Below are 20,000 nucleotides of genomic sequence, written 5' to 3'. Positions count from 1 at the left end.
CAACTCGGCGGTAATTCCATTGTTAGTACTGAATTCATATTGATAAGATCGTATAATTCGTTGCAATAGTTTTGCCATAATAAAAAGTATAAGATGAGAGAAAATTGGAAGATTCTACTTATAGACATTCGGGATAGGAACTGACCAATCAAATGCAACCACGTTCTGATAGCAAACGTAATCACGTTCTTGATGAGCAGTTCCCTTATGTAATCCAATTTTTCAAATTTCCACTAACGATTACTAGAATATTGTCTCATAGCCTACCGCACACTCATTTCGTTTTATTCACGAGTGGCCTCGAACCTTAATATATAATGACTCGTGTGTAAAAAAAAAAAAAAAAAAAAAATAGTAATCATGACGAAATCGGAATTGCTCTATAAAAATGTTGGGTCTTTTAGCATGTCCTCACATAATGTATCATGTCCACGCGATAAAATTATTTGCTCATCGCCGGCAAAAGATTAAAATTTAGAAGATAAGCTACGTATCTGAAACTCTTCTGAAATTAAATATAGCTTTCAATTCAGAATACTTAATGCATTCTTATCCAAACGCAAAGAGATCATAAAAAAGTTTTTTTTCTGTCAAGGCATTTTTAAACACACAAAAAAGAACTGGTTAAATCTAGTATTGGGTCATCGGTTAATTGGGGCTGACAGAGTATAACCGCTTACATTTTTATAATATTGCACATACACACACACCTACATACACCCCATACACATACGCACACACACACACACACTCATATATATATATATATATATATATATATATATATATATATATATAATATTCTCAGAAATTACATCTCTCGTTAAAACCTGGGGATATTCGTCCAAGGTATTGCATATCTGTTCCTTTGATAAGCTAATCTTATTATGGTGAATGTATTTTTCTGGGGATGCTGTATGTGTAGTATATATTCGGTGACCATGAAACCTTACTCCCAGTTGTTGACATTTTGTATTGGTAGATACTCTCAGTGGAATTCCGTTCTATATTTTTTTTTGTTTGAAGCGTGAAAAAATATGACTCGTGACGTAACGGATACACATAAACCTTTTAATCATTTATACGTGACTGTCTTCTGTAGCTGTGGTGTGAATCCTTAATTTGGTCCTTACTAAGAATGCAATTAAGCGTTTCTTAATACTTCTACTTGACCATGACTAACAGAATGGAGCAAGATGATCGCGTTGATGAAATTTACTTTCGTACAAATTCGTGAGTTCGACGTAAAGTTTCCCGTGATCAACAATAGGCATATGGAAAACGCCGGCGGTAACCTGTGGGAGTTGAAAAGTCTCAGCCTAACTCGATTGTCATCCTTTAACTCAGAAGAGCGACCTATCTACGTCACTTCCTGTTCCCCACATTTGGTCCTCTCTTGCGCTGGACTTCGAAGCAATCAAGATGTGACAAACACCGCTCCGGTGGGGCCATGAGCCACCACCGCGTTCCTGACTAGCCAGTCAACCGCAAGTAACGTTACTCATCTTTCAATGAACTCTCTTTCTTTCTATCGCTTCTTCATGTATATTTATGTAAATAAATTGCATTTCTTTCGTTGATATATAACGGTATGTTTTCGTCCTCATTATGCGACCTTTTGTCTTTTCAATTCCTCTACCATTAAATACATCCATCCACTATAACACACATGGGGACGGGGTCGTCTATCACACTGCAGACCGTCTTGTCCCCAACAAAAGTTAGTCAGAATCTATACTATTAATAAAATTCTAAATGTTCATTTACTTATTTATGTGTGCGTGTGTATATAGACCAATAAAACTTTCGAACGGATGCACCTATTTGAAAACATTTTTTTCCTGAAAGGTCTGAGTCCCTAGATTATCCTTATCTATATATGGTTCTTAACGAGCAACGCTGAGTCACACAAAAAGCCCGTAATATTAGTTTTGGGGCCGTTTCCTGCAAGTGGAAGTGTTACCTGCCTGTGTCAACGGAATTTAGCAGTGTGTATACAGCGGCTGTAACATCTTTCAGCATATGGACAGGACGTGTGGCACAATGGATAACGCGTCTGACTATTGATCGCAAGATTCCAGATTCGAATACTGGCAAGTTCGTAATAATTTTAACCATCATTTTATCCAACGTCTACTTATCATCCTTAGCTTTAGTTAGGGTATTTTTGTTTGTTTTTTTCAGTGATTGTGCTTTATGCATATAAGAATTTCCAATACTTCGAGTTCACAAGGTAAGCTTTGATAGTAAAACGATATTGAGTGTACTTAATGTTGAGTGTACTCGATTTTGTGTTTGACTCGGCGTTGTGTGTGCTAACGCAGCGCATCCGCTAGTTTGTAATAATAACAGACAAGATAAGAATAATCCATATCATACAAATAACATATCTTCATCTCCAAAACATCCCAATCCGGTGATCAAATTTAGCGTTCCATTCAAACTTTCCTACAGATACCGACTTGGATATAAAACTTCTCAAAAACATATAAAACTGTATAAGATAAATGCAAAGCACAGTATGACAGTGACTTTTTCAATATATTGTAAAATTACTCGAATTCCTCACTCAGTATCATCGTATATCGCTAGCTTGCCACACGGCTTTAATACATTTTTTCATTAACTGGATTTTTTTTTCATATTTTTATGTAAATAAAATAAATTAGGCGACGAACAAAAGACGCTTTGATATACTGCAAAATTGCTTAGAAATTTAAATTAAAGAGATTTTCTCCAACGTTTGTGCCAAAAAAAAAAGATTATTTCTTAATAGGATGCTAAGAAAGGGTAGAAACAGAAGACAGGGAAATAAATAATTGAGCATGGTGAATGTGGATGTAAATGAAGATTTTTTTTCTTTTTTCAAGGTGATATCAATAAAACATGTGGGTGGTGGCGTAACGTATGCTATATCCATATATGAAGAACTGGCAATAATTGAATCATTAAAAATTGGATTATTGGCAAAATAAGAGCCGGAATATGTAATTGATATATATATATTTATATGTATATATATATATATATATATATACTAGTAAAAGTACCTGTCGTTGACTGGGTTCAAAAACAGCCTACAGACAATGGACTCTGATTTATGAAAGTATGGTAGGTACTGAAAAGAAAGGGTTGTAAATTTGGGTCGAATTTGGGGGTATCAAAACCAAAGCAAAATATGATGAAAGTAAAAATAAAATAGATAAATGCCATAATTTATTATACCATACCTGTTCACACTGAAACACTTATCACAATATTCTGTGGATCTATATTAAAATAACCTTGTTAAACTTTGTGACATATTTCCATTCTATGGAAGTCAGGTGCGAACGAACACCCCATAATTTTATTATACCATATTTCTTTAAACTGAACCATAATTATCAAAGTATACTTATGCAGATAGATATGAAAAGTCTTTATTAAAGTTTGTGCCTATTTCTATGCTATGGAGGCCAGGCGCGAATACAGATCTCACAATTTTATTATACCACCCATATTTAAGTTAAAACATACTTATCAAATATTCTCATGTACATCTATATAAAAAAAAACACCTGTAAACTTCTTTTTTTTAATTTTTTAATTTTTTATTTCCATACTTTGAGGACCAGGCGCGAACGCAGACCCCACAATTTTAATGAACCACCGTTCTTCCGAGTCAAGCATACCCATACCTGTGTCTCGATAATCTTCTATCATTATATGTAATGAGTTTTTTTTTAAATAGAAAACCATATAGGAGCCTATTCGTGACCAGATACACACACACACACACACACACACCCATTCAGATTTTTATTATATATATATATATATATATATATATATATATATATATATATAATTTTTTTTTTGTGTGTGTATCTGGTCACGAATAGGCTCCTATATGGTTTTCTATTTAAAAAAAAACTCATTACATATAATGATAGAAGATTATCGAGACACAGGTATGGGTATGCTTGACTCGGAAGAACGGTGGTTCATTAAAATTGTGGGGTCTGCGTTCGCGCCTGGTCCTCAAAGTATGGAAATAAAAAATTAAAAAATTAAAAAAAAGAAGTTTACAGGTGTTTTTTTTATATAGATGTACATGAGAATATTTGATAAGTATGTTTTAACTTAAATATGGGTGGTATAATAAAATTGTGAGATCTGTATTCGCGCCTGGCCTCCATAGCATAGAAATAGGCACAAACTTTATATATATATTTTAATATATATATATATATATATATATATATATATATATATATATATATATATATATATACTTGCTGTATGTCTTTGCCATTGCGAAGCTTAAAACGGCCGAGGGTTTAGTCACATACCATATTAGATACACATTATATCGGAATTTCTTACGTTTTTTTTTTCAAATGTAAACCACATTGGATTTACGAAAGCATAAAATAAATCCATTTTTGTCTTTGAAAGGAAGCAAGGAAAATCTCGCATTTTTTAACAGGGGGAAATCTCTTAAACTTTAAATAAAAACAATTACACCTGTTTAAAGATTAACAATAACTGCAAAAAAATCTATTAAATATAAATTGAAATTAAACCTAAAGTAAATGATTCAACTTACAATCCGAAGAATTAAAAAATTCTATCACAGCAAGCAATTAATAACATGGATGTAATTATTAAAATAGATTTCCTTAAATGTAATATGCAAACGAGATTTCTTTTTGAATGTAGATTCATTTGATTAAATAGTGTATTCCAAATGAAATTATAATGGAAGTATGTGAACATCCGTTTTCAATGAAAAAAATTAAGATTTGAAATAGTGTACATGTTCAAATTGTGAACAGTAAGCATACAAAAATACGAGTTTATTATAATCTAAATAATATAAACGGCTGTCTGTCTGTCTCCCTATTTTAAAACTCTATCTCCACCGAAACTAAAATTCGAAAAGCGGCGCTAGGGACCTCAAATGATTGGATTTTTTTTTTATTTATAGTTCCTTAGCCAGTTAATTTTTTTTTTTTTTAAGTGGGTCAAAATTTAAAAAAAAATGTTTAAAAATGTTGTATATTTATCTTAGTTTATTTTTAGTTTAAAATTATTATCAGTTCATGTGCCTGCCACGTAGGTGAAGTGGTAACGTCAATAACTTTGTATTCTACAGTCTCAGGTTCAATTCTAGCTAATGACACTCAATTACTTTATTTTGTTTGTTTACTTTTGTAATCAAGACTATAATAATTATATACGAAATCTAGACAAATTAAAAGATCATGTTTAAGCGTATTTTAAGCATGGCTAAGTCGAGTGCCAACCCCCTCTATTATATATATATATATATATATATATATATATATATATATATATATATATATTAGCATTTAAGCCCGGCGTTGTCCGGGTGTTTGGAGGTGTATGTTAAGAAAAAAACCCGATAAGATAATATAATCTTAGCAAATGGCTTCCTGTTTAAAAAATATAAATTATTGCCATTTGTAGACATATTTGAGTTGTGGAGCATTAAAGTACATATCCCTGTTCAATCCCAGGTGTACCTCACCATTTTTTTTCTTATTAATGAGTTCAGTTTACGGTAAAAGAAGATGTAGTATTTAAAATTACCGCCACCAATCCTTTCTTGGTTTTCATACCTGATTTTTCAGGGCATTGTGCGTCAACCCCATTAAGATCTGACGTGGTATTATAAGCAAACACAAACGGAACTTGATGAACGGCATTAATATTCTTGTTTTTTTATATATTCGCAAATTATTCCACGTAATATATATTCAATACGGTATTGACTCTTTAATAATACATACACACTATGCATAAATAAAATACGTTTAAGCGTCTAGTTGGTATATATATATATATATATATATATATATATATATATATATATATATATATATATATGTGTGTGTGTGTGTGTGTGTGTGTGGGTGTGTGTGTGTGTGTGTGTACGTATATTACTTGCATTAGATGAGTTCTTAAACTAATTACGGTTTATAATAAACTGTTAGATATATATTCTAGGCAATAGGGAGAGAAACAGATGAATTATAGTTTTGCAAATGGTATTAGTTAAAGAATAATATATATATATATATATTAAAAATGCATCTATTATATTATGTTATATTATAAAAAAATCCATCGTAGGTTGACAAAACCAGATGCCACCTGAAAAATTATTATGTTTACGCCATTAGCCATTAAGTTATTTACTTATAGAACGCTATTACATACACATTGCTTCGTAATATTTAAGCATTACTTTTGTTCCGAAAAGATCCATCCTAACCTACACAAATGTAGCATAATTTTTTCCCACAATTACAAATGTCTTTTTACACCCATTCTATACTGCGTCCGTTTATTCTATTATTATACCTTCTTGGATCTTGTCCGAAATTAACTGACTACTTATTACATACTCAAACGCATCTTCTTAGAGTCTTCGATCTACACAAATAATGATTTCTCCCTTCTATAAAGCCGGCCAATCTTATTGGCTAGGAATTATACATTCTATAATTATTTTATTCAGTTAAACGGTTATGAACTAAATCACCACGCTATTTCTGTACGTAAACAGTATTCTTACGTTATATTTATAGGATTTACGGCATTTTCCCGATTCCAAAACCATGGTATTGTTTATTTGTAATAATATTTCACTACAAAACATAACAAAAAATATTATCTCTTTCTCCCAACACGTCATCAAGAGAGAGACACTGATATCTAATTTTGTTTTCATGCGAACACACTTTATATTTACTATATAAACATCTAACTATTTAATTTAACGAAAACAGCGTGGTACGAACCAATTTAGTTTACATATTTCGTTTTCTAAGTAATGTTGAAATAGCGCGGTACGCACCGCTCAAAATAAGAATCAAGCAAACATGTAAACATAATACTTTTACCAGAAAAATACAAAAATCAAATAAATATTAAACAAGGAAACAACAACCTACAGTAATAATCTTATATTTTTTTGTAATATAATAATTTTTTTACTGCAATTTGTTTCGTTTTTTGTCCAACGAAAAGTTCAAAACAACACAAATAAGCAAGGTCTTTTAAATAGTTTTTCCTTAACAAATAATGAAACTTTTTTACAAGAAAAAAGATTAATGAAGTTTTTTTTTTTTTTGCTTTTTTGTTGATGGTTCTTAACATAAAGAGCTTGGGTAGGGGTGTCTATTTCGAAAACCGTTCTTTACATAGAGGGGTTAGTGCTGTCTATTCAGAAAGCCGTTCTTAACATGGGGAGGTTGAGAGGTGCATTGCGTGCATTTGTACCCACATTCATTCTTCGGCGATGATGCATTTTTTTCTTGTACAGCAATATTTTTATTTTCTTGACAATATGAGACTGCTACTTCCGGCGTCATCTAATATTTTTCCACACTGGAGATATTCATTTTTACTTTTACACTTTTCAGAAAAGCATTGTTGCAGGTGTGTGTGGCTTAATTAATTTAATGATTTTTATTTTCTTCCAATTTTCGTCTCAAAAAGTTATCTGCTAATTTGCAGTGCATTTATTGGTTGATCGACGTCTCACGTCACATTACAATCAAACCCAAGCGCAGTACTGACGTCATCTTCCGAGCAACGCCGATCGGAAGCTGAGTTACGTCTGGTTCAAATTATGCACAAGTAACAAATTCAAAATGATTGAATTTAAGTGTAGTATAATTATTTATATAATAAAAATAACACCACAAAATATATATGTATTAGTTTGTTTCCAAGACGTAAGTTACATTTATCGTTGGCTTAATTGCGAATTCATTAATGCGTTTTCAAGCACGGTAACGCCCGAGAGAGAAAGAACCAAAATGTGAGAGAGTCAGAGACAGATACACAGATAGACAGACAGACAGACAGACAAACACAAAGAGCCATACACTTATATTTGCTTTTTCATTCGAACACTATTTTTACTTAAGACAACCTAACAATGTAATAAAACAGATATTGTAAAACTTGAAATTAACTTGCAAATACTATTTTCAAAAATAGAACGTTACCATAAATGCATAAATACCATTTTATTTTGCATATTTCATTTCCTAATGGCAGTTTGAATAAATTAACAATGATTGAAATTTAAAGTATGTGTCATTATTTCTAAAAGAAAATACAATAAATAAATGTTACCATGACTAAAAGTTCGTTATTTTTAGTACTTATTTTAATATATCATTCGTTATACTGAGGTTAAATATTCACATGAAGACCACATTTACTGTCTAAAAACAGCAGTGGCTGGTACTGTCCGCTACTTCCACCTAGTGCCAACTAATGCCAGCCACTACCTTCCTTGAGCACCACTGCTTGATACTGACAATAATTACCTGAAATTCAGTAAGACGACTTCTTGACCGCCAGGTCAAGCAGTGCACACCAGTAGATAAAACTACCATAACATGAATACTGTACATATATTGAAGACAAGCAAGTTTGTTTCAAAGCAGTCACATGCGGCTTCACACTGGTCAATGATCTAAAAACGACATGGTCTTTGAAAGAAATAAACATTATACCGGTTGTGATAGGAGCAACTGGCTTAATAAAAAAGAATCTTCATAAATACTTAGAAGCAATCCCTGGAAGACCAAGCTGTAATGAAATACAGATAGCAGCCATAAAGGGAACAGTATCTATACTTAAAAAAACCCTCGGATATAAATTTAAATCATAGCGGAATCAAGTGTTTGCTCCAGGAAGGAGCCCCTTAATTTCTTAAAACTTACTGAAGTAAAATACAAAAAAAAGTCAGGATTGAAGTTGACGGACAATGGTAAAATTCAAGTATCAGCTTAAAAAGTCCAATGACCATACCTGCCCGCCACAGGCAACCAGTGGATGGCAATGGCCAACAATGCCCGACTATTAAAAACAGAAGTTTCCACTTTGCAGCAGTCAAATGAAGGCTGATACTGATTATAGCCGCCACTGACTGCCAATTAAAAATGCACGTTAGAAATCTTTTTAAAACAAATACTGCTAATGTATGTATGTATGTATGTATGTATGCATGTATGTATGTTTGTTTTCATGTCTGCCTAAAACTTTCGACAGTGGCGACGGATTTTCAGAATATTAGTATCGTTTTGAACTTCCACCTTTCAGACGACAAATATCGAAAAATAGACCCAAAACATTAATATCTTAACCGTTTCGATTGTCTAGCCTTAATTTTAACCTACTTCACTTCTGGTTTGGCGGTGGTCGTAACAGCAAAGACGTCAGATTTTTCCCCGTTCTTTTCCTCCTTCGCGGTACGGGTTCGGGCCTTCCTTCCTACTAACATTTTTTTCTTTGCTTAACATGCACAACCAAACACCCGGGCAACGCCGAGCTGAAATGCTAGTACACACATAAATATACTCACACACACCCACCCACACACACACACACACATATATATACATATATATATATATATATATGTATATATATATATATATGGCATTTAAGCTACACAGAATATTCCCGTTTTATCAATATATATATATATATATATATATATATATAATGGCGGGAGGTAAGAATTTTCATCGTTGCTATCTGCTGGCGCGTGCAGTCCACTGGGAGTCATGCACCGCAAGACTTCGCTAAGACATGCGTCTAGGAGAAGGTAACATCTGATCTAAAACCTAAGGTTTACTGTATTTTTTGTCTTGTGGCAGCTATCGCATCGACTGATATTAGCAGTTATACCAAAAAGTGTAGTTGTTTCCCCTGAAAGCCATCACAATATGAACAAATCCTCTCTGTAAATTACTGAACAGCTTAGTTGTTTAACCTGACACCATAGATCGAAATCGGCGATAGTATCCATTATATTAATACTATATTATATAGAGAGGTATAGCTAAACTTAATTAGCTTGATAGCTATCGATAACTTGACGTATATGGAACTGGAAAAGTATATTTCTTCCTTACCCTCTGATTACTCAATTTGCATACACCTCCGATTGTTTTCATCAACACGCAATCCTTTCTTTTATTCTTTTTTGTGTCAGTTTTCCCTCGTGCAATTATACGAGTATCCATACACGAATGCACATACACCTTTTTCTTTTAATCAGCTGTAGATCCTCTTCATATGTGCTGATCGGCCTTCGCTTTATCGTATTAAAAGACCGCATACACAACAGTCTTTCCGACTCCTTAACAACCAAAACCCACGAGATACGCGGTATCTATTTCTGCCTACGATTTTCTGTTATATTTGTTTGCAATTATTTCTTTCACATACTCTCGAAAAAAAAAAAGAAGTTTTTAAGGGTTTCCCCTTGCGAATATATATTTTTTATTCTTTTTATGATTTCAAAAGCCTCATCACTTTCATTAAGTTTTCATCATCCGTTGTCTTTTTTTGCGCGGCTTTCTCACAATAGAATAAAAAAAATGTATACCGTGTGATGCTCTTGTAACAATGAAGACTTTCTTTTCAATATCAAATCGGACGAATTGCATACACTTGATGAAAATATATGTACAAATTTGAGTCATCCTCATTCTTTTAAATACACCTACATATATACACACACAGAGACACACACCCACACACACACCCATATATATATATATATATATATATATATATATATATATATATATATGAGTGTGTGTGTGTTTGTGTGTTTAAATATAAATATATATGGTAAAATTTAAACATATATATGTGCATACATATGTTTAAGTAAACCTCAAATTAATTGTTTGTCCTAATGTATTAACAAGCAGATTTTTCGTATATTTTGCGAACCTCTTCCATCTGACGAGAAGAATTGAATTCTTCGAAACTCCATGGAATAAGGGCTTTCTTGTTTTATTTATGCTCCTTGTCGAATAATTAAAATGTGTACACCCTGTTTACAAGTTTAAAAGGTGTTTTGCACATTTGGAAAACATTTTTTTCAACATCAAGATTTTGAATTTATATACATATATATATATATATATATATATATATATATATATATATATACACTATATATATGCATATATATGCATACACAGTGTAGCCTGTCTAAAACATATATAACAGTCTTAATTCATTTTTCCCTCAAAATAACTCAAACTATAGCCATGAAAAGCTAAATCCATAGCAACAAAAGTTAGTACACTCCTAAGAAACTACACCCTGAAAAAGTTAGTAAACTCCTTAAAACTACACGCCTCAATTTCTAAATTTTATGCAGATAGACTAATTTTCGTTGTGTCAAAAATCTTTATTTCAGTGTTGTCCCATGAAGAGATTTATTTAAATATTTGAAGAAATGTGTGGGGTGTACACACTTTTGTGAAACATTATATATATATATATATATATATATATATATATATATGTGTGTATATATATATGTATATATATATATAAAGCTGAACGTCTGTGTGTGTGTGTGTGTGTGTGTGTGTGTGTGTGTGTGTGTGTGTGTGTGTGTGTGTGTGTGTGTGGTCGGGAATAGCCTTCTATATGGTTGACTATTTTAAAACCTGATTTTGGCCTTTTGGCTAAGATCAAAGTGTAGTATCTGTTCCGGCAGATGCTGCAAGCTATGACTAGCTATGACTAGCAAAGACCAGATGTGGGGGCAACCCCACATGCCTGACTATTAACCAGCTCCCATTTCCCACCTCTCGGGAGCTGGTCCCCTTTTCCCCTTCCCCCTCCCTTCACTCCTCACATTAAAAATCGGCCTTGTGCCTAATTTGCTCGGTGGGGGAGCAAATAAATACCATCTGTTCCGGCAGATACTGCAAGCAAAGGCCATATGTGGGGGCGACCCCACATATAAGACCTTGGTCAATGTAGGGGCAACCCTTCATACCAATTGTCACTATCCAGCTCCCCTACTCCCCGGGGAGTTGGTCCCCATTTCCCCTTCACTCCTCACATTAAAAATCGGCCTTGTGCCTAATTTGCTCGGTGGGGGAGCAAATAAATACCATCTGTTCTTCAGATGCTTCACTTCCATTTCTTGTTCTCTTTCAGTGGAGGAGAAATCCTTCACGACTTAGACAATTTTTATTTTTGTACCTTTTCTCCACGTTACAAAACGACCCTGGTGTCTAACTCTGTCCTGTGGGGAGGAATTGTAAATAGGTACATATAATGATAGAAGATTATCGAGGATAAGGAATGGGTATGTTTGATCTGGCAGAACGGTAGTTCATAAAAATTGTGGGGTCAGCGTCTGCGCCTGTCCCCCAAAATATTAAAATAAAAAATGAAAAAAAAAGTGTTTTTGATATAGATGTGCATACGAATACGTTGATAAGTATGTTTCAACTTAAATAGGGATGTAATAATAAAATTAAGGGGTCTACGTTCGCGTCTGTATTCCATGGAAATATGGCACAAACTTAAACAAAGACTTTTCATATCCATTTGCGTAAGTATACTTTGATAATTATGTTTCAGTTTGAAGAAATATGGTATAATAAAAATTATTGAGTGTTCGTTCGCGCCTGATCTCCATAGAATTTAAATATGTCACAAAGGTTAACAAGGTTTTTTAAAAGGGGTGAGGGTCCACAATAACACCTTAACTTTAATCTTAATTCACGTTAGATTTATTTATTTTTTGGAGTTGAATCATATCATAAATTCACGTTCTTATTAAAGTGAAAGCCAAAAACAACCTCGGAAATTTAGACAATTCTCGACACAAATTTTGCATAACTCTGCTTTTTCCTGCTCCACTTGCACGTAGTACTCTTTCGAAAATAGAAAATAGATAAATAATAAAAAATAAGAACGTTACTTGTTATCGTGTAAAATGAAGAAAGAATCCTGCTCACGTGATTACGTGTCTTTTTATTTTTATTTATATATCTGTTTAATCTTTTTTTGTCAGTGTACTAGAAAGAAATCAGTTGATTACAACCCTTTCTACGTGTTCTTTACATTACAATAGTACAACCCTGAATCCGCCGGCGCAGTATACACCATTCAATACTGTAAAACTGAAACAAAACTGTTCGGCTTGAAAAGGGCGCTATTTTCTTCTTATTCATATTTATATCTATTCTTTGCTTAAAAAAAACTAAAGTAATTACGCGTTTACTTTTTTAATATCCCATTTTGCTGTTTCGGATTATTTTATTAAAGTAAGTAAAGCTTCATCATTTTTCTAAACTGTTTTTGTTTCTTTGTTTTTCTATATTTCGTCGATATTATTAAGTATGATTGTTTAACAGAAAAACCAACAAACGACATCCCGAAAAATAAATGTACAAGAACCGAAATTAATACGAAATTTGAGGCGATAACTACTTAAATGATTTTTTTATATAAACTACACGTACCATAATCGATCATAATAGGATTTTGTGGTTCTCGTTTCCGAGTGCTGTAGCGGGTTTATGCATCTACCATTTGTTTCTACGTTCAAAATTCAGTCGTTTGCACAATTCTCAGTGTACCACCCTCCCCACTTGGTCATGCCTGTTTTTGTATTCTTTTTAGGCAAGTTTGCTGCATTCACTTACTATATTTATATATATTGCAGTTATTAGAGATTCAGTTTCTCGGTTTATATGTCCTTTTCGCATCCATGTCCAGGTGTTTTCGTTATTCTCATTCTTTGTCATTTTATGAATCTTTCGTGGAGTTGTTTCTCTTCCAACTTCTCTTTTGTCGTTTTATTATTTGTCTCTCTATTTTCTGTGTTGTTGTTTTTTTTTCAGTGTCTCTCGCTGACATAATTATCCTTTCAGTGTTTTTCATTACGTATTTTTCTAGTTCTTTTTTCGTGTCCTTCACACAGTCTTCTGTACAGATCAGTCCTCTCCCGCCGTCTTTCCTTTTCACGTAGAGTCTGTCAGTATCGCCCTTTGGGTGTAGTGCATTATGCATGGTCATGAGTTTCCTGGTTTTCTGGTCGAGTTTTCTCAATTCTTCTTTTGTCCACCCTATAAACGGCCCAGAGTATCTTACTAGTGATACTGTCCATGTATTTATACCTTTTATTAGGTTTCTACTATATAATTTCGTTTCCATCCGTTTTCTTGTTCTCCTGAGGTATTCCTTTACAATTTTCTCCTTCATTTCTGTTGCTTCTGGTGGTGTCCGCTTCCAGAATTCCCAAGTATTTATAGTCGTCTTGTTTCCCTAGTGCCCTCATTTTTGTTTGGTTGGGTAGTTCCATGCCTTCTGTCGTTTCCAGTTTTCCCTTTCTTATAACTAGTTGTGCGCACTTTTCCATTCCAAATTCCATTTGGATATCTTAGCTGAAGATCCTGGTAGTGTTAATTAGTGTCGCTACCTCCTTTTCAGTCCTTGCAAAAAGTTTTAGATCGTTCATGTACATCAGGTGGTTCATTTTTTCCTCTGTATTGGAGAACTTGTATCCGGCTTGGCACTTTCTCAGAATACAGTTCAAGGGCATCATGGCTACGATGAACAGTAGTGGTGATAGTGAGTCTCCTTGGAAGATTCCTCTTTGTATGTTAATTTCTGTTATGTGTTGTTCATCAGCTGTCAATTCCAGTCTCCATGTTTCCATTGCATTTTCTATTACATTGATGATCCTGCTTGGTATTTTATACATTTTTAGGCATTCTATTATCCATGCTTGGGGGATCCTGTGTACGCTTTTGCGTAGTTGCTCCATATCATGGCTAAATCGTTTCTCCTCCTTTTCACATCCTTTAGGATCTTTTGATCTATATATAACAGGTCATGTGTTCCTCTTTTTCCTTTTTGGCATTCTTTCTGCTCCTCGGTGATGAGTCCACGGTTATTCAGGGAGTGATAGATTTGTTCCTTCATTTGCGCTGTCAGTATCTTCCACATAGTTGGTAAGCACGTGATTGGCCTATAGTTGCTAGGGACGGTTCGTTTCTCCGTGCCCTTTTGTAGTAGTGTGGTTCTACCTTTTGTCATCCAGTCTGGTACGCTTGCTTCCCGTATACATCTCAGGTTTTTCGCTAGCCTTTCGTGTAAGGTTGTGAACTTTATGAACCAGTATGCGTGTATCCTGTCTGCGCTGGTGCTCTCCAGTTTGCCATTTCATTCACTGTTCCTTCTTCGATTTGTTGTAACTCTTCATTCATGTCTTTCAGCCACTCGGCATTTCTATTGTGATCTCGTCGCTCGTCCCATATTTTACTCCAGTAGAGTTTTGTTTCAGTCGGATTTGGTTGTTCTGTTTTTGTTTTTCCTCCGTTCGCATTTTGGTAGAATTGGCTTTCATTAGTTTCAAATGTTCTGTTTAGTTTGTATTGTTCAGATTTATATCTATATTGTCTCAATCTCGCTTCTTTTGCTTTTATTTTTTGGTCCAGTTCTTCATGTTTCTTGTTTAACCTCTCCCTGCCAGTTACATTTCCAACATTCCGTTTTCTCCCAATTCCTTTCTTCCTGGTGATCATTTTTTTTATGTTTGTGTATTTGGGTTTCTAGCCTTACTTTCCATCCAGGTTTTGTCAGTCCGCTTGTCCCCGGTTGTTCTTCTGATTTGAGTGTCATACTTACCGTGTTGGCGCCTGCGTAAATCAGGTTGTTTAAGTCTGTGATTGTATTTGTTGGGATATGTGTGAGGAGTTTGTTAACCTTCTCTGTTTCTGTTTTTAATTCCTTCTGCTCTTGGTTCTTTTACGATGGGAACTTTGTTTTTTCTTCGTTCATCAGCTGTATTATTTTATTTATTTCATTTTCTTCATTCTCTGTTAGTTCTGTTTCATTTTTCTCGGTTTCCACGTTTGTAGACTTCGTTCTTTGTTGGTGCTCGGCCTGTAGTGTTTTTACTTGTAAGGCTTCAACTTGTGGGGTTGCTCTACGTGCGGTTCCGTTGGGGGATGTTTCTTGTTCAGTTTCATCACTTATTTTTCGCTGAATTTCTGTTAGTTCTAGTTCAAAGACCAAACCTTTCTTGAGTATCAGTCTTGCTAGGTCCGCAATTATTTGTTCTGTCGTATGGTAGTCACTGGATAGGTCCCACAGTTCTTTCATTCGTTTCCGATAACCTCCATATCTATATTTAGGATGGCTTCTATAGTAGCATTCCATTACGAGTCTATTCTTTTTTGTTGTGCATTTCTTCCTTCGTTTTTTTTTTCATTTTGATGGTTATCATGGCTGTGCTGTGTTTGTTCGGTATCATTTTATTCCCTGAAATTAGAGGTCATACTTACCTGTTCAGCGTCCATTTCATTTGAGTTTCTGAAACTAGAAAGTTGGGCAACATTCGCAGGATGACGACCGGGTCCCCCATGCTGGCCAAAGAAGGAGCACCTGCCGATCATGAAACCCAGATCTTCCTTCTGGGTCCCATGGTTAGGATTCTTTGTAATTGACATTTTTCATGTTTTGGGTTTTGTGGCAACACTGATTCCAGAATTGTTTTACCTGTGGTTCTGATGCAGGCATAGTGTAAAGCTCCCGTGTATCCAAGAGGTATCGTGCACTATCACCCATACATATGGGACAAAGAAAAAAGTAAAAAAAGTAAAAAAAAATTAAAAAATAAATAAATAAATAAGTATTCTACTTAGTAAAAGTCGAAAGTCATGCTCTTAAAGGGGGCATTTGAAGATAGGTCTACCTTACACCATACGATTTAGCCGCTGAAAATGTATGGGAAAAGAGGAGAAGGACATTTTTCCCCGCCGCATTGGTAGTATTTAATTCCCTCGTTCAAAGGCGGGGCAAATTTCTACGTCAATATCGGTAAAAAAGTCTGGTTTCTGTTATAAATTTGAACTAACATTTAACTAGATAATTCGCCTGTCGCCCGTCTATTTGTTTTACCATTCATTTTTAGAGGATTTTCATTCAGTTTGAATTGACAAACAGAAATATACGTTTATATCGAAATAAAGACTGTTTTCTGAAATGAATTCGCAGTAACATTTAATTTTTTTTGTTTAAAAAAAGACAAACTCACATTTCGTTGGTTTCTTTAAAAGAGTTTTCTGCCACGAGTTTACTAATACCTTCCCTCTTGAGTTCAATGCCAGGTCATTCGTCAGTAGAGGGTAAGGGTTAGAGGGGGTGGGGGGTGGAAACAGTCCTTTCTAGTACAAACATACGCATACGTATATATGTATACACACATCCACATATGCAAACATTCTGCCTGTTTTTGCCACAAAAGAATAAACCTCTTCTTTTTTTTTCTGCCCCGTAACAAATTTCGCTAGTCGCCCGTCTAGCTATTTTTCCATTCATTTTTAGAGGATTTTCATTCAATTTGAATTGAAAAACAGAAGTATACGTTTATATCGAAACAGAGACAGTTTTCTGAAATTAATTCGAAGTAACATTTAACTTTTATTATTGTTATTATTATTAGTAGTAGTAGTAGTAGTAGTAGTAGTAGTAGTAGTAGTAGTAGTAGTAGTAGTAGTATTTATACTCATTAAAAGTTTTCGAACAGGCCATCGGCAACGGTTGGTATTCTCTGGTGTCTAGATTACAACAAGCCTCCGTAGATTTCTAGTACTCTGCATCTGTTGCCAAGGTCACTGGAAAGATGATCTCACTACTGATGCAATTCTCTATCTATATAAAAGCCAAGTACGTCCAAGGATGGAATACTGTTGCCATATCTGGGCAGGAGCTTCTAACAACAGCCTATCCTTCCTTGACAGAGTACAAAATAGACTTCGTGGCTTAGTGGGGATGTCCTTTTCTCTACCCTGCAACCTCTCTCCCACAGAAGAGACGTTGCGAGCCTATCCTTGTTTTATCGTTATTTCCATGGCAGGTGCTCGTCTGAACTCCAATATCTGGTCCCCCCTCGCCAATCTTTCACGAAAAACACCCGTCTAGCTGAATCCACTGTGAAAAATTTCCCCCACTATATATCTGTGCCTAAATCAAAACGCGGATTCCATGAACAAAGCTTCTTTTTTAGAACTGCACGCATGTGGAACTCTTTTCCGTCTTCCTGCTTCCCCTCGGACTACAACTTGGATGTCTTCAAGTCCAATGTTCACAAATTCCTAATTAACCGCCCCCTTAAGTAAACACTTCATCAAATCTCCACACTTACGTAATGTACTTGCCATAACCCTTATCCCTGAGTTGCTTCCGGGCCTTGATAAGTGGTGATCACTGTAAAAAAAAAATCTACTTCGATAACTTTATAAAACAATCTGTGTCCATGTGACAGCCGTTTACTATTGATTTCTCGCTAGCAACAATCATTGGCTTTCCACTTTTTATCACACATCTCCAGTTGTTATAATTGTTATCATTGTTGTTATTTTTTTATTATTCACATATAAATTATAATTATTTAACATTTATTGATATTTTCTCGTTTTTATCATCATCATCATCATCATCATCATCATCATCATCATCATCATCATCATGCCATTACCATTCCTATCACTACAATAATTATTGTCATAACTATTAATATGTTTTTTAATGTTATTATAAATTGTTTCATTGTGTATTCTATATTTTGTCTTTCAGATGCCATTGTAGACGTCTCCACTGTGTTTGTTTACAAGTGTTTGAGGACAGGAAACCCAGTGTCTTTTTCAATAGGCAGCCGCCCAGCATCAACTCCGTTGGCTTCATCAGAAAATTATACACACATACGTATAAACCCATATACAAACTGCGTACATATACACCTCTACATCAAAGCAAGCTGAACAACACACACAAAAATATGTTTAATAAAGCCTCCCGAGTAAAAACATTGCATTTCTAGAATGTATCGAAAAATAATTTACTTTAATTAATTATAAGAATCCATTAAACATTTTAGTCGCAGCCCTACAAAAGCAGCAAAAGAAATATAAAAAAAAAACATAGATGCTGTATGTTTAATTGTCATAAACATAAATTCAGTACTATGGTGCCGTAATAATATTTACAAATATCATTTTCATTTTTATATATCAGATTAGTAATTCAAAATGAGATAAAAGGGGAGATAATCCAAAATTCTATTAACATTTTAACTGATATCATGAATTATATATATAATCGATTCCCTTTCTTTTAAACATTCCTGTACGATTCTCATTAGATTCATGTGATCGATATTTTATTTACATAAAAGGCATAATATACACAAAAGTGAAAGTTTATGAGATGTATATACTGCAATAACGTATATAGTAATTCTTTTTTCTTTTATATACACACATAGAAGAGTTCCAAAACGAGGATTTATTTTCAAAACTGGAAGTGATTTAAAACATCGCTTATTGTATTGTATATTATTTATGTGCTTAAATCATGCCTTTTAGAGTTTTGAACCGTGATTGAAACATACTTATATCAAAAGTAAGTCTGCTCGAAATTAATCTAGCTTATTGTTCATCAAGAGCAAAGCTTTTTTTCTAAAACTTATCGTATATACATTGTAAATATTATTCTAAAACAGGAAAGGAGACGATAAAAGGGAGAGAACTGTGTTTTGTAAGTTTGTGAAAAATATATATATATATATATATATATATATATATATATATATATATATATATATATATATCATATATAGATAGATATATGATACGAGAGAATACAGAATTTTGATAATTATATATCAGCAAACCGTCACAGAAAGAACACAAAAACACATTTTTTTTAATACCTCTTTTTTTTTTAAACTGTACATTCCAGGCGCGTGGTGATTTTTTTTTAATTCGACGTATTGCTACACGACAATTTATTCCCTCCTGAATTTGTTTGTGCTTGGTGTACTCGTTTACATTGTGTGTTTTTTCTTACAGCATTAATTCGTATTGTGTATATACAAAAAATTCAACGAAAGTTCCCATTTGAATCAAAAAGAAAATATTATTATTACATTCCACGACTTACAACTAAATTATTATCTGTAAACCAAGCGAGAATTTCCTTCAAAAACAAATTAAGTATTAAATCATATAGTTACGCAATTGAAATCTTTAATAAATTTTCTAAATAATAGAAATAGTTTTTAATTCGTGAGACAACTACATTTAAAAAATTCCATTTTTTTAAATAAAAAATCGTACTTTGAATAAATC

At 33.7% G+C, this 20,000-nt stretch overlaps 1 protein-coding gene across 2 annotated transcripts in view; it reads left to right on the top strand.

Annotated features, from left to right (window-relative positions):
- Positions 1-20,000, top strand: part of LOC145293747 (uncharacterized) — a 340,430-nt gene that overhangs the window by 319,684 nt on the left and 746 nt on the right. For both annotated transcript variants that reach the window (XM_080140226.1, XM_080140225.1), the window contains one exon: positions 18,448-20,000. This exon is cut by the window's right edge and continues 746 nt beyond it. The gene's annotated coding sequence lies outside the window, so the exon portion shown is untranslated. The remainder of the gene's footprint in view (positions 1-18,447) is intronic.

The sequence above is a fragment of the Euprymna scolopes genome, chromosome 15 (assembly GCF_053919585.1).
Source record: "Euprymna scolopes isolate OS-2025 chromosome 15, ASM5391958v1, whole genome shotgun sequence".
In the NCBI taxonomy this organism is placed as follows: Eukaryota; Metazoa; Mollusca; class Cephalopoda; order Sepiida; family Sepiolidae; genus Euprymna; species Euprymna scolopes.
Note: the sequence above shows the minus strand (reverse complement) of the source record. Positions and strands in the feature narration are given on the sequence as shown.